The sequence below is a fragment of the Leptodactylus fuscus genome, chromosome 3 (genome assembly GCF_031893055.1).
Source record: "Leptodactylus fuscus isolate aLepFus1 chromosome 3, aLepFus1.hap2, whole genome shotgun sequence".
In the NCBI taxonomy this organism is placed as follows: Eukaryota; Metazoa; Chordata; class Amphibia; order Anura; family Leptodactylidae; genus Leptodactylus; species Leptodactylus fuscus.
The window spans coordinates 164441064-164464072 of record NC_134267.1 but is presented as its reverse complement, the minus strand read 5'-3'; the positions used below and the strand labels follow the sequence as shown (position 1 = coordinate 164464072).

The 23009-nt window shown below is 42.8% G+C and overlaps 1 protein-coding gene across 7 annotated transcripts in view; it reads right to left on the bottom strand.

Moving 5' to 3' along the window:
- The window catches only part of MECOM (MDS1 and EVI1 complex locus), a 38843-nt gene extending 33530 nt beyond the window's left edge, over positions 1-5313 (bottom strand). For 5 of the 7 annotated variants that reach the window (XM_075268689.1, XM_075268692.1, XM_075268693.1 and 2 more), the window contains exons 1-2: positions 4478-5313; positions 2265-2399 (exon numbers count right to left, since the gene is read on the bottom strand). The gene's annotated coding sequence lies outside the window, so the exon portion shown is untranslated. Of the gene's footprint in view, positions 1-2264; positions 2402-4477 lie in introns of those variants that run through there. The other 2 variants (XM_075268695.1, XM_075268696.1) reach the window with 1 other exon arrangement.
- Between the last annotated feature and the right edge of the window lie 17696 nt (positions 5314-23009).

Here is a 23009-nt window from a genome sequence, read left to right as displayed (position 1 = left end):
AATTCTCGGCAATGTCATTTTTATGGTAAACCAATTATAGGTTACCTAATGGTATGCCACAATTCTGTGCAGCCATAAGATTGCAGGCGGTTATGGGCAGCCTACATGTACTATAGCTCAAGTTTAAGATCATACAACATAACCATGACACTATATAGGATTACAAATATAATACAATGTCAGTGTTTTTTAGAATGAAATCAGAGATCAATTATCTTAGATTGTGGCCATTGTTTCCATATGCCCAGATGCAGTATATTTATCAGCATTTGTATTGGGGAAAAAAAAAAATACAAATTTAGATATGTTAACTGTCAAACTGTTATAACATGAAAATCTTGTGTGAACAAAAATTATATATATATATATATATATATATATATATATATATATATATATATATATATATTTTACGATAGGTTACTATTATCCTCATCAATGTGTAATATTTAGTAATTAGAAAGAATGGTGCTCACTGACGTCAATTTAGAGAGCATATACAATAATTATATATATATATATATATATATATATATATATATATATATATATATAATATCTGTCTGTATGGTTTTATATTATATGTGGCAGTCAAAGGAAAAAAAAGGGACCAACTAAAATAATTATCATGGCTACACAGCAATGAGTTTTACACTCTGGTGTTATAACAACCTGTGGCCACAATTTTACAAGCACATTTGGCATGAAATCCTGTTAGGAGACAAATTACTGCAGTTAATGCTAAGCTTTCAGACACTATGCAATTAGGAGGGCCAGAATATTAAGTCATGTATATGCCAGGATGGAACGTTCCACCAACATTTAGAATCTGTGTCAGGAAAATGATCCTAATTATTTGTTTATTCTACGAATGTCAGGCAGTTTTATTATAGACAATTTGTTTGTAATATTCGGTTTTTATTTTAACCAGTTAAATAGTGTTGCATCACCTACGACTATATATATATATATATATATATATATATATATATATATATTTATTTATTTAACAAATTAAATTGCAAAGATAATGTGAAGTTATACGCAAACAAAAACAAGCTATTCATGCTCAGGTTTCCATTTTGCACCTTCTATGCTAGTGGACAGCGGCACTTAAAGGGTTAATCAATAATAATCGGAGCTGTGGACGTGATTGTGGGTGGAAGTAAAAGCTTTTTGTTTCTGCAGAATTCTTAGCTGGGAGAAAAACTTTGGGGTGTGTATATGTTAATCTCATACCTCCAGCTGTCTAAATCCTCAAACCTGTCCTTCAGTCAACCCTGTAGTTATGAATGTAGGTCCAGCCTGAGAATGTGGGGATGTGTAATATGCCTATTCTGTTTCAGGTGCAGTGTAATGTTTGCTTGGGAGTTTCACAGGTGAGTTAAAGTAATTAGTGGTTAAGAATTACTGCTGATCAAGTGTCTCCCATCTATACAGTGATATTGAATAATCTCTTACACAATGAGGGTGTTCATTATGTGATGAGTACTGCTTATTCACCAGTTGGCAGATCTTAGTCTTCATGCAAAAGAATAAAAGGTCCTGGAGAACCTCTTAAGAAATCCCTTTCATCCTGCTCCTAAGAGCAGCTTTCTCAGACTTGAACAGGACCAGGCCAGACCGCCTTAACCTCTCAGGTCCTGGAGAAGACAACAGCAGGGCACCTCAACAATAAATAAGTCACACTGTCTGGAAATCATACCTAATATACAGAGAGCAAGTTGCCAGACAGAAGAGCTTACCATTCCTCCTTAAAAATATATACGCTTATGTCATGCTTTGAAAGTATACATAATATGATTATTTGCCTAAAAATTGCAATAACTTAGAACATGTACAATTTCCATGTATAAAAGGAAAATCAGAAGAATATTTTTTTTTATTTTTATTTTTTTACAGTTTACTATCTCATTTGGTAGTGCAATATTAGAAATAATTGTACTAGGCAAAGTGTTAAAAAAAAATCCTAGTTATTAAATTTATCATAATATTTCCATAGGATTTTTACAAAATAAAAAATAATCAGGATAAATATGGAACAAACCATATTTATGTTAGTTTTTTTTAGTAACAAATTAAATAAAATAAAATTTACACTGAAAGGTATTCATTTTCCTTTGTTGGTATTGGAGTAAAAAGTAAATAATTTATTTTGCATCATGTCTCTACTGAAAACATCTAGGAAGCCCCAATCTATCACGTATAGGCCATTTCTATAAGCGAACAGCTGGTATAAATCAGAAACACATAATGGGACATACCTGGTCATTTAGCTGATATGGTACCAAATTGTGCTGATGGTAAAATCCAGCAAATCTGATATATTTCAGCCAGTTGCCTACATCTGGTTGACTGGCGTCGATGCAGAATTTCACATTACAATGTTCATCCAAGATCTGAAGAGAAAACACATTGGTATTCAGGTTACATGATGCCCTTAATAAATTGCTATTTTCCCCATCTATAGATTAGTGTAAAGCTCCTAGTAAACATCAGAATTTGATTGAGACTTGTTTGCAAGTATCAGAATATTTAAGGACCATTGCATGCGACTCACACATAAATCTATATGTAGATCCCATGGCTGCTGGAAGTTTTATTGTGTTCAGGAATTTGCAAACAAGGCGAAGCTTTTGCTTTGACTAGAAACACAGATTATAGCTGCCAGTAATCTCTGTATTTCTCCAGCATACATCACCTTCACTCTATAAACTCCTCCTGACAATAAAAAGATCTACTTTTCACTTTTCTAAGACACTATTTGCAGTCCTGAAGAGGTTAAGCATTGTAATTATCCCAGTCCTAATTTGTAAGAATTCACATTAGATCTCCAGATTTCCTCCAAGTAGTTTTTATTGCAGTCAACAATAAGCCAAATGTCTCCTAGAGGTTTAGAAAATCTCCTGAATATCCACATTGCAAATGACAGTGTTATTATCCCCTGTCTTGTAGGGACTTACTCTCTCATCACTAGAATTTATAGCCCAACTTGATGGGACTATAGTCAGTGTGGTGAGGCTTTAAGTAGTGAAATTAGGAATAATAACATGGAGGCAACTCAATAAACAATCTACTTCTACATATTCTGTTGGTACTAAAGACTTCTCCAACTGTAGAAGAACTTATCATAGGTTCCCATCTCTGTAGCATATGATATGTACACCTACAGTCTGCTCTAGATTCTAGCATTTCAGGTCTTCATACAATTTATTATTTTCAAAGTCTGCTCTAGATTCTAGTATTTCATGGCAAATTTTATTATTTTCACTAAACTCTGCTCTAACTGCAGATGATTTGGTTGTAGTGTCAGACCCCTGTAGCCCTCTCCCCTGTCATAGCTGTGTATGGCCCGGCAGCAGTTGTAGGTCATTAACTATATAACGAGCTGAATAAGACTTGTATGGAGGGCAGTGGGCGAATAAACCTCTCCAGCTAAAGCAATTAATGTCCAGGGTACAATGGCTTCCCCTATACAGCCCTCTTCAGCCTCACAAAGCCTGCTACTTATTAGTCTTAGTCTATTATAGGGTTAAAAGGGCTGCAGAGTCGTCTCAGCTCTGGACCCTAATAATATTTCAGAAATAGTAACATTGTGTGCTGGAGCGCATGCCTGGAGAGGGGACACATATATATATATATATATATATATATATATATATATATATATATATATATATATATACACACACACACACATACATACTTTGTAGGCCCCAAACACCAAGTTCTGACGCTTAAAACTAAACATCTGTATCAATTGTACTTCATTAAAATCTAAATATACAGTGTAATATTCTAAAGATTCCTAAACACACACTAATATACATACACACACACCTATATATTACTCACACACGTTAAACCAATTTGCTAAGTTCTCTCGAAGTTGTAATAAACTAAACTAACTTTGTGAAACATCATCTTCACCCCGACGTAGTTGGATGATCGAATCGCGCGATTTCTGACAATATTTCTCCATACTATATAAGTATTCCATGAGACTTTGTAGTCTACGGAGAATGTGTTGAGGAGTGGGATCAGAAAGATGGGTGTTGTAAGAATCGTGCAATATGTTGCAGCGTTACCTGAGTGAATAGCTGTGTGACCAGTGTCCTATCAGCCTGCACCTGATATTCCTTGTGTCTCCCGGGGACTATCACATCACCTGGAGGATTTACTGCTAATACCCTGGATGAATTGCCTCATGCTGAGAAAGTGGCCGGACTTGTAGAAGGACGAGTGCTTGTGTCATCACATACAAGGCACTGTGAACATTGTGTTCTTTAATATAGAGATAATTACTAAAATGCATGTGTCGCGGATTAGGCGCAGTGCACACCTAGCAGTGAGCGGAGGGAGTGAATACACAGCGTCTGGAACTTCACAGGGAACTCCAAGTGTAACCACAAGTGCAGAGCCCAGCCAAGAGCTAAGCCTCCACATCCCAGCCTGTGCCAGAGCAGACCTCACTTACCTGAGGAGGAGAAGGAAGCCCCTGGCTCCTGGAGACCCCAGCCTAGAGCCGCAGCACCATTCCTGCAGCAGTGTCAGCTCAAATCCGGACACCTCCCTTTTCTCTCACTTTCTTTGCTCTTATCAGGCAGACAGCAGCAGTCAGCACTGTCCCTGCTGGGGAGTCAGGACCCCCACTGAGTGTCTGCTGCAAGCTCCTGGAGTAGGGGGATGCCTCTTATTGAGTTAGGGGCTTCAGTGCTCCTGTCCTGGAGTAAGAATGATTCATCCTGTCCTGGGATTCCCTCTATAATGCCATGTCCAGCTGCACAATCCCCGACTGTCCAAGTGACAGCTTCTCTTTCCTATAAGCCTGGACGTCTTCCTGTAGTTGGTTCCTTGTACATATGTCCCAGGATGGAGCCACCAGGCTGCAGATCCCTCTTGTTGCCTGTGCTCACAGTCAGATCCTCCCGGGAGCCATCCCCTTCCTAAGTCTTCAATGTGCTCTGTGACGTTCTCTATGTGACTGCTGAAGTGTCTCTATAAAGAGGATGAGAGCGGCCATCCAGAAAGAGGAGGAGAGGGGTCCTCAGCTATCTGCAGCACAGACACTGGCTCCTCTCTCAGGACATTTTTAAAGTGACAGCAGCACCTCCTGTAGAAGAAGAGGTCACTAAAAGGTCGCTAAAGACTCCTATAGGACACTGTGATTACAGATGCACCATCCCCTTCAGCATGTCCATTCCATCCAGGCAATGAGCGACCAATGGGGAGATCTGGGGTGGGTGGATTTCATTCTTACAGGGAAATCTCGTCTCTTTAGCCTTTGAAGAAGTCTGTTCAGTCTGCAAGCCTTGTCCCATCATTACTAATAGCCCATAAAGTGGTCAGTGCAACCTGAGGAGGCTGCGATATCTCTAATATCCTCAGACTATAATAACACTAATATATATATATCTATAGATATATATATGGAGATACAACTGCAGAAACTGTAAACTCAAGGGTTAACCAAGTTTTTTTTTTTTTTTTTTTTAAAGAATGTAGTCATTTAAACCAGATAATCTAATTAATTGGTTAATTATCCCTAGACAAACAAAGCCGAATCACCTGTTTATTTGTGTTTGTTTACTGTTTGTTTTAAACTTGCAACATTGTTACAAATATTTACCCACTCTGACACAATTTGGAACAATTTTGCAGCTCCCTAAATTTGTATCACGATCTATCAAGTTTGATTTCTAAATGGAAAAAAAAAAACTGAGAAAAATTCTCACCCCTCACAGGATATAATTTTATATTTTTTTATTTTTATGGATCACCGAGAAATATTCTGAGTTTCCTGTTATATTAACACACAAGACCCCTCTTAAGATCAGACAATAAAATGTGTTTGATGCCGACCATGTTTCCTTTGGCTCCCACTTTCTAGGTAACATGAAGAATTTGTGAATATTATAAATGTGCCCCTGTTATAAAGTGCTATTTATTTAAGAGGAGGGGGCAGCTTTCTTGACAAGAGATGATGATTAATTTGTCTCAGCAGACTGTTATCTGTGACATTGAACTGCTGCTTTAGATAATGGCCATTGTTTCTGTAAAATCACACAGCAATGCTAGGTAAGACAGGAAAAATCCTTTGTAAATAACCTTCTAACTGGCCAGAGATTCCCATAGACTTGGGTGCTTGAGAACCTTAAAGAGGTCCCGGTTTGCTGGTCATTGGTTTCCTGCCCTCCCTCATCTCAGCCATTGTTGGAGAGTTTCTTTCTTATTTTTTCTTTTATTTAGCCATAAATTGGAGCAGCTCTAGCTATGAGCTATTTTCTTCCTGTCAGGATGAGGGATTTGTTTTATGATGCATTGTGTATTAAATACAAGTAATCTGGGAAACTGATTGCTCGAGTCCATAGGTCTGATCCTAGATTATGATAGGGGTATCCCTCTCCCCTCCTTTTCTTAGGGCTATTTCTAAAAAGAAGGAAATGTTGCTGGCTATGGCTATCAGTAAAAGGCCCTGGATATGCTGGGATCTCATGAAAGGGGCATGGAGATTTCTTCTCTCACTTTTTGTTTAGGGTGGAGGATTCTGATTGATGCTGGAATAACAGCTGCAGCATAATGAACCTTACATTCCATTCCACCGATGCCCAGCAGGTGGCGCTGCTCCCCGGACTAAATAAAGCAGCTTCCCCTGTAACTGGCACTAATAGCAAATATTCGTAAACTCTCACACGACACCCAATAACACATGCAGTAAAATGACCCACACTAACTCTTTCCATGCTGGAATCACACTTCCCTGCGCCCCCCTGCTGTGGTTATGTAATAGTTTACACGTTTCGTTCTGCTACATGAGGTGTAGTCTAACAGTGACTGTAGAATGGCGATGGAGGGGTTAATTTCAGTTTAGACACCATTCTTTGTGTTAATGGGGAACTACAATTTTCAGCATAGCTGGCAGCTGTATATGTGCTACACATGTATCAGTCAGCAGAGACCCCCATATGCCATGTAAGAAACCATTAATATAAAATATAATATATGAGAGGTAGGGGCTAGCCATAAAATATAGTATATGAGAGGTAGGGGATAGACTCTTGCAAGATGAGGTTCCATAGCCAGTATTATCACACTTGATTAGAAATGAGACTTATTAGTTGTCCTTCTTGCATTCCATTTTGGGTTGTTTTGTTGGTATTTTGTTATATATTTTTAATGTAGATTGTGAGCCCCAGATAGAGCTTACAAAGTACAGTTTTCACCTATCAGCATGTCTTTGTAGAATGGGAGGGAACCCACGCAAACACAGAGAGAACATACAAACTCCTTGCAGATGTTGTTCCTGGTGGGATTCGAACCCAGGACTCCAGCGCTGCAAGGCTGCAGTGCTAACCACTGAGCTACCGTGTTACTCTTTTTGTTACATTTTTAGCCTCTTTTTTTCTCTCAAAGCACAGCATGCTCTGGCTATGGCACTTCAGGTATTTTTTGTTTTGGACTTGCAAAGAACTTGAAAAAGCCTGAAAAAATGTTATATCCAGAGCTTGTTGGATTTAGAAAGAAAACAATGCAAACCCTCACAAAAGCCATCAAAAGGTCACAAACGAAAAGGTTGTGTAAGTACACCTTTCAGTAATTTCCTATAGACTATAAAGTAACATCTTACTGCAACATACATAAAACATATAATTGTAAAGGTTGTGCATGCATCCAGCAGGAAAGGATAGGTAGAGGTTGATCTATGCCTTGTTCCCATCACTGTTTAACTGCACGGCAGGAGTCATGGTCCCTGACTATGCAGGATACCCAGGCACAGTCCCATTTATCTGGTTGGTTGTATTCTCCAGCGCAGCCAAGTCCCAGAAGTGCCAGTGTAGTGAAATCTTACAAGGCAATGTACCATTATATCAATACTGCAGTTCCTTAATTCCTATGATCAGAGAAGATCCTAAAGGTCGGACCCTCACCCATCTGCCATGACATGATAGCATGTCTTTAGAAATGTGTGACTTGGGTTTTTTCACGCTAAGGGGCCGTTCACACTACCATTGGTATCCGCTCAGCAGTGTCTGTGGCTATCGTCCGTACAAGATTTTAACAAAGGACACTAGCTGGTCCGTTTGCAATTTCCATTCGTTTCAAATGGATTTTATCTTGTGTCCATTTACAACCATGTCCGTTTTTTCAAGTGGACAAAAAAATCCTACATGTAGGACTTTTCTTTGCGTTTGAAAGAACGGACAGTAAGTGTCCCTTTTTTTTAATATTGAAGTCTATGGGCAAGGGACAGTTGCGGATAGCCATCAGTTACTGTCCGTTTGTGTCCATTATGATAGGTGCCCGTTTCTTGTTTGTTTGTTTTTAAACAGACACCTTCTGAGCAGACACCAACGTTACTGTGAACCCTACATAACAATTTTTTTGTTCAAGTGATGTCCTAAAAAAAAAAAAAGTACAGCACACGGCACATTATAGTAAATGGCACTATTTACACCTTCATTTTTGTCACAGCCCGAGAGACACTGAGAAATAATTTGTGGCAAGCCCTACCTCTTATTTGCATTTACCTACTCATCTGGACTATTCAAGTTCATGAAAAAAATGGAGTGTACCTCATGTGCCATATGAGTTTTCTCCATTATTTAAAGTTTTATTGGTAGATGATGATAAAAATTTAAGATGACAGCATTTGTTCTTTTTGCAGACAGAATTGTAAAAACACCAATGTAATGCCAAGAAAACAAAAAAAGAGACTGCACTGAGCATTAATAGTGTAATATTAAAAAGAAATGACACATGGAGCAGACATGGATACCATGGATTAAAAACGGAAAAAACACTAGCATGTACAAAGTCGTTTTTTGTTTTTTTTTATACTCAAAATGGATTGTATGAAAGCAGAATAAGGAATCCACATAAAGGATGCTGTCTTTTTTTCCAGCATCAGCTAATAATAAGTATGTGAAAAAAATTAAACCCGAAGAGCGCACAGGTAACGCCTATGTGCTGTCCCTAGTATTTCACATGTCCATAGAAGTAAATGGCCAAGTAGAGGAAAGTGAAAACAAAGTGCATGAAACATTTATTTTTACTCTGTTTCTCGGGTCATGAAAAGAAACGGATGTGTGACTGGCTCCATTCACTATAAAGGGTCAGTGTGCTGTCCGTGAGCTGTCTGTTTTTCTCACGGACACCACTTGAACAATAAGATCGTTCCCTCGGAGGGGAATGTCCCATAATAATTGTTGTATCTGCACAGAAACAAATCAAAGTGTTTCATTTACAGGAGAAATCTAATCAAACTAATGTTATATGGCGGATACATGTGAGCAGAGGATACAAAGGTACAGCCAGGGGTGTCAATCTGAACTTTGCTTTTTTTGAGAAAATGTATCCAGAAATCACACAGGGTTAACAGTTTTTATAGACAAAGGGCAAAGCTAAAAGTATTCATTTTAAAAAAGAAAAGAAACCATGGCCTCATGATATTGTAAAAAGCCCCGTACTTTTATGGCCTGTCCATGAATTTAAGGACATAAGACAACCCTGGGTACAGTAGAGGCTCAATGCACTCTTATGATAGCCCTATTATGGCCCTGTACTAAACAGAGCTGTATGTGTATGAACCTTGTTAGTCATGGGAAGACCTACCATGCTACTAATGGAAATCTGTAAAATGCTCATTCACACAGTTTCTTTCTACTGCAAGTTTGTAGACATTTTAGATTTATACTTTGTATGTTTGGATTCCCTGTTTTCCCTTATGACACACACACACACAGTTTTTTGGGGGGTGATGAATTAGTTCAGGAATCTGCACCACAAATCTGATACTGAGTACTGTACCTAGACCAGAGCCTTCAAATAGACTGCCCAAATAAGGTCCATTATAACTCCATTATTAATGTGATACATTTGTCGATCTGTTGGTGCTGATAATGCATTAGATACAATATTTCCAGGACAATTCACCTACCGTATACTATTAACACATTGTTATCATTAACTATTTGGGATGTTTAGTTATTTTGAAACAATTCTGCACCAATAAAAATAATAACTTCAATATATTTTTGTTACAATTACAATTTGTTACATCTATGTGCAGGATAATATATAGAAATTTGTTACACCCATTTTTTAAAACTAATCTAAGCTTAGTTATCTCCGGATAATCATTGTAATGCTCTGCTTGTTGTCTACAAATGATTGTTTCACAATAGTGATTATCCTGAAGTCAACTACTATGTGTCATTTCCCAAGCTGTTCTGCTAGAATGGTTAGTGTGGGGATGCCCTCAGTGAACCGATAGGTATCCTTCTGCCCCAATGCCCCGAGGAGAAGAGGAAAAGGAAGGAGCTTTTAGGAAACCTGGAGCCAGTTAATGAGCCCCAGCTCCGGTGTTAAATTCAGTTCATCCTATGGGAGTATCAGGGGTCTGTGTCTATCACATCAAGACACACAAATGCCTGTTCCCTCACAGTATACGACTACTCACAGATCTGTTCTTGCTCTGGCCTCCAGTCACTTCTACTACAACTCACTCCCAGCATTGTTCAACATGGTAACTTCAGACACACCAAGGCTTAAATAAAACGTAAGGAATGAGATGAGCTCTAAGACTGATACATAATTATTCAGACACATTGTATCATGCCCAAATAATCCAAATATATAAAGGTGTGTAAATCTATTTAGATAAATAGACACAATAGTGGAATTTAATATGACTGCTATTCTATATACCAGTCTCCATTCCTTTGCTGGCGCTGACTGCACTTGTATTATGAGGAGGCTCCGGCCTCTTTATAATTTAGATGCATTCCCGTGCACCAGAATTGAAATCTATGCTATTCAGGAACTGGCATAGATTTTGGGTATAACTCACTCCAGCTTTCTAGCATGAGTAATTTGACGAGTCGAGGAGTCCCCACCCCTGCATGCCCTGATCTCTGCCCTGCTCCATCCAGTGTAATAAAAAGTGACAAGTGGTGCATCTTTGGTACAAGAAAGGGCCCTGCTCCAATGACAAACCACATTTTGTACCCATCTACGCCATAAGAGTCGAAAAGATTGGTTAGTAAATTTGCCCTACTATATATTTGTTTCTTTCCCTCAAAATATATGTATTCAGGCAGGAGATGTGAATGTGATGAATATAGTGATGAGTATGGTATACAGTATGTGTCATGTGTGCCCTGTGAAGTAGCATGGGGCGCCTACAGGTCCATATTCAAACTCATATTTTACACTTTGTGCCGCCATATGTGCCTCTATAGTACAGTGATATCTCCCCTAAATTTAAAACTTTTAGGACAGAAGTCCAGTTGTAATACAACATACGATGGTTGGTGACATGATTTTTTTTTTTAAAGGGTAAGCACATGGCTGTGTTATGGGTCTGTACTACATGGGTTTGTATTAAGGTCATCTGAATGTGACCTAGCATTAAGTATCTAACAGATATATGAATAATTTACTATTTATTATAACTGCACTCCATCTTTTGTGATCTTGCTGAATCCAGACTACTAAACCTAATAAGAATTATATGAAGAGACAGCACAAAGAACTTTCTAATGATCTTTTTACTTCTAGGCCAGTGACAGTGATAAGGGGACATCCTCTACGTCTGGAGGAGATAAAGTTTCTCCAGAAACATAGACAGATACTTTACAATCTGAGCAGGGAGGCTACAGAATGATCTGCCATAGGATGTGGTGATGGAGGATTCATTGTGCAAGTTCAAAATGGGCCTGCATGCCTTTCTTAATCAGAAAAATATTATGGGTTAAGGGTTCTAGATTTTGGTAAAGACAAAAATTAATCCAGAGTTTTATAAAGATTGCCAGATTTGGAGTCGGGAAGGAATTATTTTTCCCCTTACCTAAAGCATTTGGCATCAGCCTCATGTGGTTTTTTGCCTTCCTCTGTACAACACTATAGGGTTATACGTAGGACTTGATGGATCTGTGTCTTCATCCAGTCTCATCTACTGCATAACTATGCATTATACTATGTAACTATGTATGCGGCCCCTGCCCTATTTTTTATATCTGTAGATTATAATCAACTGTTGCGAGCTGTTGTTGAATCTATACGTTTTAAGCCATTTGGATCTGTATACAGTAGTCCCTATTATGATATTACTGTAAGATATTAATGTTTTCCATACTGTTAAATAATGTATACTTATGTTCCTACACTATTATCTCACTATTGTCTGTGTATATTTTTGTGTAGCAGGTGACAATAAGCTGCAGATTTGTGACACATCACCAGGATAAAAGGTATAAGGTAAGCAGACTGGTGGCATGGCAATAATATTAGTATTAAAAAACTTTGTTATTCCAAAGTTATGTACCTATAGACATAGATTCACAAGGACAGAAAAAAAACTTGTTCCAACCATAGTATTAAAGTATCTGCAAGTATCAATCCAGTTTATGTTTTATAAAGAATGTTTTTGATAATACAAATAATTATCAGATTATTAGTAGAGATGAGCGAACAGTGTTCTATCGAACTCATGTTCGATCGGATATTAGGCTGTTCGGCATGTTCGAATCGAATCGAACACCGCGTGGTAAAGTGCGCCATTACTCGATTCCCCTCCCACCTTCCCTGGCGCCTTTTTTGCTCCAATAACAGCGCAGGGTAGGTGGGACAGGAACTACGACACCGGTGACGTTGAAAAAAGTAGGCAAAACCCATTGGCTGCCGAAAACATGTGACCTCTAATTTAAAAGAACAGCGACGCCCAGCTTCGCGTCATTCTGAGCTTGCAATTCACCGAGGACGGAGGTTTCCGTCCAGCTAGCTAGGGCTTAGATTCTGGGTAGGCAGGGACAGGCTAGGATAGGAAGGAGAAGACAACCAACAGCTCTTGTAAGAGCTAAATTCCAGGGAGAAGCTTGTCAGTGTAACGTGGCACTGACGGGCTCAATCGCCGCAACCCAGCTTTCCCAGGATCCTGAATGGAATACACTGTCAGTGTATTCCCGTATACCCGATATATACCCCGATACCCGTTCCAACGGTGTGCCCCCCCACCTTCACCCCAGAAATACCCTGCAAGTCCCCTAGCAATAGAATTGGGGCTATATACACCCACAATTTTTACTACTGGTATACAGTGCCATTGTCTGACTGGGAATTCAAAGAATATATTGGGAATACAAATACCCTCATTTCTTGCTACTGCCATATAGTGCCAGTTTCTGACTGGTAATTCAAAGAATATATTGGGGTTACGTGCACCCACAATTTTTACTACTGGTATACAGTGCCATTGTCTGACTGGGAATTCAAAGAATATATTGGGAATACAAATACCCTCATTTCTTGCTACTGCCATATAGTGCCAGTGTCTGACTGGTAATTCAAAGAATATATTGGGGTTACGTGCACCCACAATTTTTACTACTGGTATACAGTGCCATTGTCTGACTGGGAATTCAAAGAATATATTGGGAATACAAATACCCTCATTTCTTGCTACTGCCATATAGTGCCAGTGTCTGACTGGTAATTCAAAGAATATATTGGGGTTACGTGCACCCACAATTTTTACTACTGGTATACAGTGCCATTGTCTGACTGGGAATTCAAAGAATATATTGGGAATACAAATACCCTCATTTCTTGCTACTGCCATATAGTGCCAGTTTCTGACTGGTAATTCAAAGAATATATTGGGGTTACGTGCACCCACAATTTTTACTACTGGTATACAGTGCCATTGTCTGACTGGGAATTCAAAGAGTATATTGGGAATACAAATACCCTCATTTCTTGCTACTGCCATATAGTGCCAGTTTCTGACTGGTAATTCAAAGAATATATTGGGGTTACGTGCACCCACAATTTTTACTACTGGTATACAGTGCCATTGTCTGACTGGGAATTCAAAGAATATATTGGGGTTATAAATACCCTCATTTCTTGCTACTGCCATATAGTGCCAGTTTCTGACTGGTAATTCAAAGAATATATTGGGGTTACGTGCACCCACAATTTTTACTACTGGTATACAGTGCCATTGTCTGACTGGGAATTCAAAGAATATATTGGGGTTATAAATACCCTCATTTCTTGCTACTGCCATATAGTGCCAGTTTCTGACTGGTAATTCAAAGAATATATTGGGGTTACGTGCACCCACAATTTTTACTACTGGTATACAGTGCCATTGTCTGACTGGGAATTCAAAGAATATATTGGGGTTACGTGCACCCACAATTTTTACTACTGGTATACAGTGCCATTGTCTGACTGGGAATTCAAAGAATATATTGGGAATACAAATACCCTCATTTCTTGCTACTGCCATATAGTGCCAGTGTCTGACTGGTAATTCAAAGAATATATTGGGGTTACGTGCACCCACAATTTTTACTACTGGTATACAGTGCCATTGTCTGACTGGGAATTCAAAGAATATATTGGGAATACAAATACCCTCATTTCTTGCTACTGCCATATAGTGCCAGTTTCTGACTGGTAATTCAAAGAATATATTGGGGTTACGTGCACCCACAATTTTTACTACTGGTATACAGTGCCATTGTCTGACTGGGAATTCAAAGAATATATTGGGAATACAAATACCCTCATTTCTTGCTACTGCCATATAGTGCCAGTGTCTGACTGGGAATTCAAAGAATATATTGGGGTTACGTGCACCCACAATTTTTACTACTGGTATACAGTGCCATTGTCTGACTGGGAATTCAAAGAATATATTGGGGTTATAAATACCCTCATTTCTTGCTACTGCCATATAGTGCCAGTTTCTGACTGGTAATTCAAAGAATATATTGGGGTTACGTGCACCCACAATTTTTACTACTGGTATACAGTGCCATTGTCTGACTGGGAATTCAAAGAGTATATTGGGAATACAAATACCCTCATTTCTTGCTACTGCCATATAGTGCCAGTGTCTGACTGGGAATTCAAAGAATATATTGGGGTTACGTGCACCCACAATTTTTACTACTGGTATACAGTGCCATTGTCTGACTGGGAATTCAAAGAATATATTGGGGTTATAAATACCCTCATTTCTTGCTACTGCCATATAGTGCCAGTTTCTGACTGGTAATTCAAAGAATATATTGGGGTTACGTGCACCCTCAATTTTTACTACTGGTATACAGTGCCATTGTCTGACTGGGAATTCAAAGAATATATTGGGAATACAAATACCCTCATTTCTTGCTACTGCCATATAGTGCCAGTTTCTGACTGGTAATTCAAAGAATATATTGGGGTTACGTGCACCCACAATTTTTACTACTGGTATACAGTGCCATTGTCTGACTGGGAATTCAAAGAGTATATTGGGAATACAAATACCCTCATTTCTTGCTACTGCCATATAGTGCCAGTGTCTGACTGGGAATTCAAAGAATATATTGGGGTTACGTGCACCCACAATTTTTACTACTGGTATACAGTGCCAATTTCTAACTAGGAATTCAAAATGCGCAAGGCTCCCGGAAAGGGACGTGGACGAGGCCGTGGGCGAGGTCGGGGGAATGGTTCTGGGGAGCAAGGTAGCAGTGAAGCCACAGGGCGTCCCGTGCCTACTCCTGTGGGGCAGCAAGCATTGCGCCACTCCACAGTGCCAGGGTTGCTTGCCACATTAACTAAACTGCAGGGTACAAACCTTAGTAGGCCCGAGAACCAGGAACAGGTCTTGCAATGGCTGTCAGAGAACGCTTACAGCACATTGTCCAGCAGCCAGTCAGACTCTGCCTCCTCTCCTCCTATTACCCAACAGTCTTGTCTTCCTTCCTCCCAAAATTCCGAAGCTTTACAGAACAATAACCCAAACTGTCCCTGCTCCCCAGAGCTGTTCTCCGCTCCTTTCATTGTCCCTCAACCTGCCTCTCCACGTCACGATTCCACGAACCTAACAGAGGAGTATCTGTGTCCAGATGCTCAAACACTAGAGTCTCCTCCATCTCCGTTCGATTTGGTGGTGGATGACCAGCAACCCACCCTCATCGACGATGATGTGACGCAGTTGCCGTCAGGGCATCCAGTTGACTGGCGCATTGTGCGGGAGGAGGAGATGAGACAGGAGTTGGAAGAGGAAGTGGTGGATGATGAGGACACTGACCCGACCTGGACAGGGGGGATGTCAAGCGGGGAAAGTAGTGTGGATGTTGAGGCAGGTGCAGCACCAAAAAGGGTAGCTAGAGGCAGAGGCAGAGGTCAGCAGCTTAGGCGAAGCCAGGCCACACCCGGAATCTCCCAAGATGTTCCAGTTCGTACCCAGCCCCGAAAAACTCCCACCTCGAGGGCACGTTTCTCGAAGGTGTGGAGTTTTTTCAAGGAATGCGCCGAGGACAGATATAGTGTTGTCTGCACAATTTGCCTCTCGAAATTGATTAGGGGCTCTGAGAAGAGCAACCTGTCCACCACTTCAATGCGCCGTCATTTGGAATCCAAGCACTGGAATCAGTGGCAGGCAGCAACGGCAGGACAAAGGCCGCCTGCCGTTCACGCCACTGCCACTGCCTCTGCCTCTGCCTCTGCCACTGCCACTGCTGACTGTGCTGGCGATGCACTCCAGAGGACGAGCCAGGACACCACTTCATCTGCCTCCGCCACTTTGTTGACTTCTACCTCATCCTCCCCTGGTCCTGTCTTATCTCCTTCTCCTGCACCATCAAAGGCACCATCAGGCGTTTCTTTACAACAACCCACCATCTCTCAGACATTGGAGCGGCGGCAGAAATACACTGCTAACCACCCACACGCGCAAGCCTTGAACGCCAACATCGCTAAACTGCTGGCCCAGGAGATGTTGGCGTTCCGGCTTGTTGAAACTCCCGCCTTCCTGGACCTGATGGCAACTGCGGCACCTCGCTATGCCGTCCCTAGCCGTCACTACTTCTCCCGGTGTGCCGTCCCCGCCTTGCACCAGCACGTGTCACTCAACATCAGGCGGGCCCTTAGTTCCGCGCTTTGCACAAAGGTCCACTTGACCACCGACGCGTGGACAAGTGCATGCGGACAGGGACGCTACATTTCACTGACGGCACACTGGGTGAATGTAGTTGAGGCTGGGACTGCTTCCCAAACTGGCCCGGTGTACCTCGTCTCCCCGCCTAACATTCCTGGCAGGGACACGAGAAGAACACCCCCCTCCTCCTCCTCCTCTACCGCCTCCTCCTCCGCCACCGCCTCCTCCTCCGCCACCGCCTCCTCCTCCGCTGTTAGATTGACCCCAGCTACGAGTTGGAAACGTTGCAGCACTGGCGTTGGTAGACGTCAGCAGGCTGTGCTGAAGCTGATCAGCTTGGGGGACAGACAGCACACTGCCTCCGAGGTGAGGGATGCCCTCCTCGATGAGACGGCAATATGGTTTGAGCCGCTGCACCTGGGCCCAGGCATGGTCGTTTGTGATAACGGCCGGAACCTGGTAGCAGCTCTGGAGCTTGCCGGACTCCAACATGTTCCATGCCTGGCCCACGTCTTCAACCTAGTGGTGCAACGTTTCCTAAAGAGCTACCCCAATGTTCCAGAGCTACTGGTGAAAGTGCGGCGCATGTGCGCCCACTTTCGCAAGTCGACAGTAGCCGCTGCTAGCTTAAAATCTCTCCAGCAACGCCTGCATGTGCCACAACACCGGCTTTTGTGCGACGTCCCCACACGCTGGAACTCAACGTTTCAGATGTTGAATAGAGTGGTTGAGCAGCAGAGACCTTTGATGGAATACCAGCTACAAAACCCTAGGGTGCCACAAAGTCAGCTGCCTCAGTTTCACATCCATGAGTGGCCATGGATGAGAGACCTTTGTGACATCCTACGGGTCTTTGAGGAGTCCACAAGGAGGGTGAGCTCTGAGGATGCGATGGTGAGCCTTACAATCCCGCTCTTGTGTGTTCTGAGAGAATCCCTGATTGACATCAGGGATAACTCAGATCACACAGAGGAGTTAGGGATAGCATCCGATCCGTCACAGCTGGAGAGTAGGTCCACACATCTGTCCGCTTCACTGCGTTTAATGGAGGAGGAGGAGGAGGAGGAGGAAGAAGAGTTGTCCGATGATGTGATGGTGATACAGGAGGCTTCCGGGCAACTTCGAATCGTCCCATTGTTGCAGCGCGGATGGGTAGACATGGAGGATGAGGAGGAAATGGAGATTGAACTTTCCGGTGGGGCCAGAGGAGTCATGCCAACTAACACTGTGGCAGACATGGCTGAGTTCATGTTGGGGTGCTTTACAACCGACAAGCGTATTGTCAAAATCATGGAGGACAACCAGTACTGGATCTTTGCTATCCTTGACCCCCGGTATAAAAACAACATCTCGTCTTTTATTCCGGTAGAGGGGAGGGCCAATCGCATCAATGCTTGCCACAGGCAATTGGTGCAGAATATGATGGAGATGTTTCCAGCATGTGACAGTGGCGGCAGGGAGGGCAGTTCCTCCAGTAGGCAACCAAGTTCTCACCGGTCCACACAAACGAGGGGCACACTGTCTAAGGTCTGGGACACCTTGATGGCACCCCCTCGCCAAAGTGCCGCCACGGAGGGTCCTAGTGTCACCAGGCGTGAGAAGTATAGGCGCATGTTGCGGGAATACCTTTCCGACCACAGCCCTGTCCTCTCCGACCCCTCTGCGCCCTACACGTATTGGGTGTCGAAGTTGGACCTGTGGCTTGAACTTGCCCTATATGCCTTGGAGGTGCTGTCCTGTCCTGCCGCCAGCGTCCTATCTGAGAGGGTGTTCAGTGCAGCCGGTGGCATCATCACTGACAAGCGCACCCGTCTGTCAGCTGAGAGTGCCGACCGGCTCACTTTGATAAAAATGAACCACCACTGGATAGAGCCTTCATTTTTGTGCCCACCTGTGTAAAGCACCCCAACATGAAACTCCATGTCTGTACTCAACCTCTCCAATTCCTCCGCATCCTCATACTCATCCACCATAAGCGTTGCACAATTCTGCTAATACTAGGCTCCCTCCAACATGATTTCCCCCAACTCTGCTGGTTAGAGGCTCCCTCCACCCTGATTTCCACCAACTCTGCTGGTTAGAGGCTCCCTCCACCCTGCTTTCCCACAACTCTGCTGGTTAGAGGCTCCTTCCACCATGAATTTGCCCAAACTGGGCTGTTTAGAGGCTCCCTCCACCATGAATTGGTCCAAACTGGGCTGGTTAGAGGCTCCCTCCACCATTAATTGGTCCAAACTGGGCTGGTTAGAGGCTCCCTCCACCATTAATTGGTCCAAACTGGGCTGGTTAGAGGCTCCCTCCACCATGAATTTGCCCAAACTGGGCTGTTTAGAGGCTCCCTCCACCATGAATTTGCCCAAACTGGGCTGTTTAGAGGCTCCCTCCACCATGAATTGGTCCAAACTGGGTTTTTTAGAGGCTCCCTCCACCATGAATTTGTCCAAACTGGGGTGGTTAGAGGCTCCCTCCACCATTAATTGGTCCAAACTGGGCTGGTTAGAGGCTCCCTCCACCATTAATTGGTCCAAACTGGGCTGGTTAGAGGCTCCCTCCACCATTAATTGGTCCAAACTGGGCTGGTTAGAGGCTCCCTCCACCATGAATTTGCCCAAACTGGGCTGTTTAGAGGCTCCCTCCACCATGAATTTGCTCAAACTGGGCTGGTTAGAGGCTCCCTCCACCATGAATTGGTCCAAACTGGGGTTTTTAGAGGCTCCCTCCACCATTAATTGGTCCAAACTGGGCTGGTTAGAGGCTCCCTCCACCATTAATTGGTCCAAACTGGGCTGGTTAGAGGCTCCCTCCACCATGAATTTGCCCAAACTGGGCTGTTTAGAGGCTCCCTCCACCATGAATTTGCCCAAACTGGGCTGGTTAGAGGCTCCCTCCACCATGAATTGGTCCAAACTGGGGTTTTTAGAGGCTCCCTCCACCATGAATTGGTCCAAACTTGGCTGTTTAGAGGCTCCCTCCACCATGAATTGGTCCAAACTGGGGTGGTTAGAGGCTCCCTCCACCATTAATTGGTCCAAACTGGGCTGGTTAGAGGCTCCCTCCACCATTAATTGGTCCAAACTGGGCTGGTTAGAGGCTCCCTCCACCATGAATTTGCCCAAACTGGGCTGTTTAGAGGCTCCCTCCACCATGAATTTGCCCAAACTGGGCTGGTTAGAGGCTCCCTCCACCATGAATTGGTCCAAACTGGGGTTTTTAGAGGCTCCCTCCACCATTAATTGGTCCAAACTGGGCTGGTTAGAGGCTCCCTCCACCATTAATTGGTCCAAACTGGGCTGGTTAGAGGCTCCCTCCACCATTAATTGGTCCAAACTGGGCTGGTTAGAGGCTCCCTCCACCATGAATTTGCCCAAACTGGGCTGTTTAGAGGCTCCCTCCACCATGAATTTGCCCAAACTGGGCTGGTTAGAGGCTCCCTCCACCATGAATTGGTCCAAACTGGGGTTTTTAGAGGCTCCCTCCACCATGAATTGGTCCAAACTTGGCTGTTTAGAGGCTCCCTCCACCATGAATTGGTCCAAACTGGGGTGGTTAGAGGCTCCCTCCACCATTAATTGGTCCAAACTGGGCTGGTTAGAGGCTCCCTCCACCATTAATTGGTCCAAACTGGGCTGGTTAGAGGCTCCCTCCACCATGAATTTGCCCAAACTGGGCTGTTTAGAGGCTCCCTCCACCATGAATTTGCCCAAACTGGGCTGGTTAGAGGCTCCCTCCACCATGAATTGGTCCAAACTGGGGTTTTTAGAGGCTCCCTCCACCATGAATTGGTCCAAACTGGGGTGGTTAGAGGCTCCCTCCACCATTAATTGGTCCAAACTGGGCTGGTTAGAGGCTCCCTCCACCATGAATTGGTCCAAACTGGGCTGTTTAGAGGCTCCCTCCACCATTAATTGGTCCAAACTGGGCTGTTTAGAGGCTCCCTCCACCATGAATTTGCCCAAACTGGGCTGGTTAGAGGCTCCCTCCACCATGAATTTGCCCAAACTGGGCTGTTTAGAGGCTCCCTCCACCATGAATTGGTCCAAACTGGGTTTTTTAGAGGCTCCCTCCACCATTAATTGGTCCAAACTGGGCTGGTTAGAGGCTCCCTCCACCATTAATTGGTCCAAACTGGGCTGGTTAGAGGCTCCCTCCACCATGAATTTGCCCAAACTGGGCTGGTTAGAGGCTCCCTCCACCATGAATTGGTCCAAACTGGGTTTTTTAGAGGCTCCCTCCACCATGAATTTGCCCAAACTGGGCTGGTTAGAGGCTCCCTCCACCATGAATTGGTCCAAACTGGGGTTTTTAGAGGCTCCCTCCACCATGAATTTGCCCAAACTCTGCTGGTTAGAGGCTCAATCCACCCTGATTTTCAAAACAAATGTTGGTGCCAACCTCAACTTACTACAAGGGCCAAATTCACTGCTGGTGACAAGCTCTCCTCACTGCAAGTGCCAAATACACATGTTTCAAGGTGTTTTCCTACTGTCAGAGAGGTGGTATTGAGTGTGTAAAGTGTGTAGTTGTTAGGCTGTGATGTTGGGGTAATAGAGGGTCTTTGGTGTGTTAGATGCCCCCAGACATGCTTCCCCTGCTGTCCCAGTGTCATTCCAGAGGTGTTGGCATCATTTCCTGGGGTGTCATAGTGGACTTGGTGACCCTCCAGACACGGATTTGGGTTTCCCCCTTAACGAGTATCTGTTCCCCATAGACTATAATGGGGTTCGAAACCCGTTCGAACACACGAACATTGAGCGGCTGTTCGAATCGAATTTCGAACCTCGAACATTTTAGTGTTCGCTCATCTCTAATTATTAGTTATAAACACAAAACCATTCAGATGTCTATTAGCACTGAAAGGAACTATAGGGAGAAAGAAGAATATAAAGGTGTCATCACTGCAAACCATAAAAAACGTCATACGGATGCAATTACAGGAAGATTTTAGAAGACAGTGGTCTCAGTATGTCCCTTGACTCCCCTCATTTACGGGTCATTTACTAGCATAACATATATATCTCATTTTATAATGTAAAGACCCAATAAGAATGCACATAAATATCCAGGCCCATTTAAATCAATTCAGCAAGGCCCAGAGGTTACCTCCAAGATTTGCCTACTCATGGTTCCTTTTATGCTTGACTAAACATTGGCGTTCATGTGTGTCCCTCTTTCTGCACTACCAAGACATGGATGGCAGCCATGTCAAAAGTGCAACCTACTGCACAGCCTCATAATGGCTACTAATCACTAGTTCACACATTTATAGCATTATCCAGTACACACCACGATCACAAGGTTCAGTTTCCTCGGATATCAAGCTCACTAATACCAGCCAAGCATCATTCATGGAAAATTCCTGCAAAACGGACTGGGAGGGTGAAAATGTAACCTACAGTAACATCCAATGGAAAATAGCAAGCTACCCAGAACTCTTCCCATTACTACATTCAGTATTTCAATGATAAGCGTAAAGTGAATGTTTCTTGATAAATTTTTCCTTCTGGCCTGTAATATGAATTTCTATGTCAAAATTATAAAATCATTTCAAAGAAAGGTGAACTATTTTTTTTTTTTACGATTTTTGCTTACTAATATTTTTCTTCTATTACAGGTATGCATTTAGAGGAGAGATGGGATATTTCCAGGCAGTAGTGTAATTTATAGCTTTTGGGTGAGCGCCAATTCAAAATTTATAACAGGCTCCCTATTTACCATGTGCAAGTCATAATTCTGTGTATTCCTATGTGGTACAGAGGTTTTAGGTCTTTTTAGGCAACAGGGCTAGTGTGTAACTTCTGCCTCTACACCCCATGCAATTACATCCCTAGATGTAGGGGGTGCAGAGGGTGCAGTCGCACCAGGGTCCAGGAGCCTTAGGGGGCCCAAAAGCACTTGATTTAGTATTGAGATTACAGCTTCTATCTGGCCCATAAACCAAGGAGACCCACAGATTACCCCAACTACACTAAGGTTGAATAAAACTCCTTGGCATCCATAACCATCACTATCAAGAATTCCCTGTAGGGATGAGGTAGGGGGCCCCAGACAAAAGATTGTGCCGGGGACCACA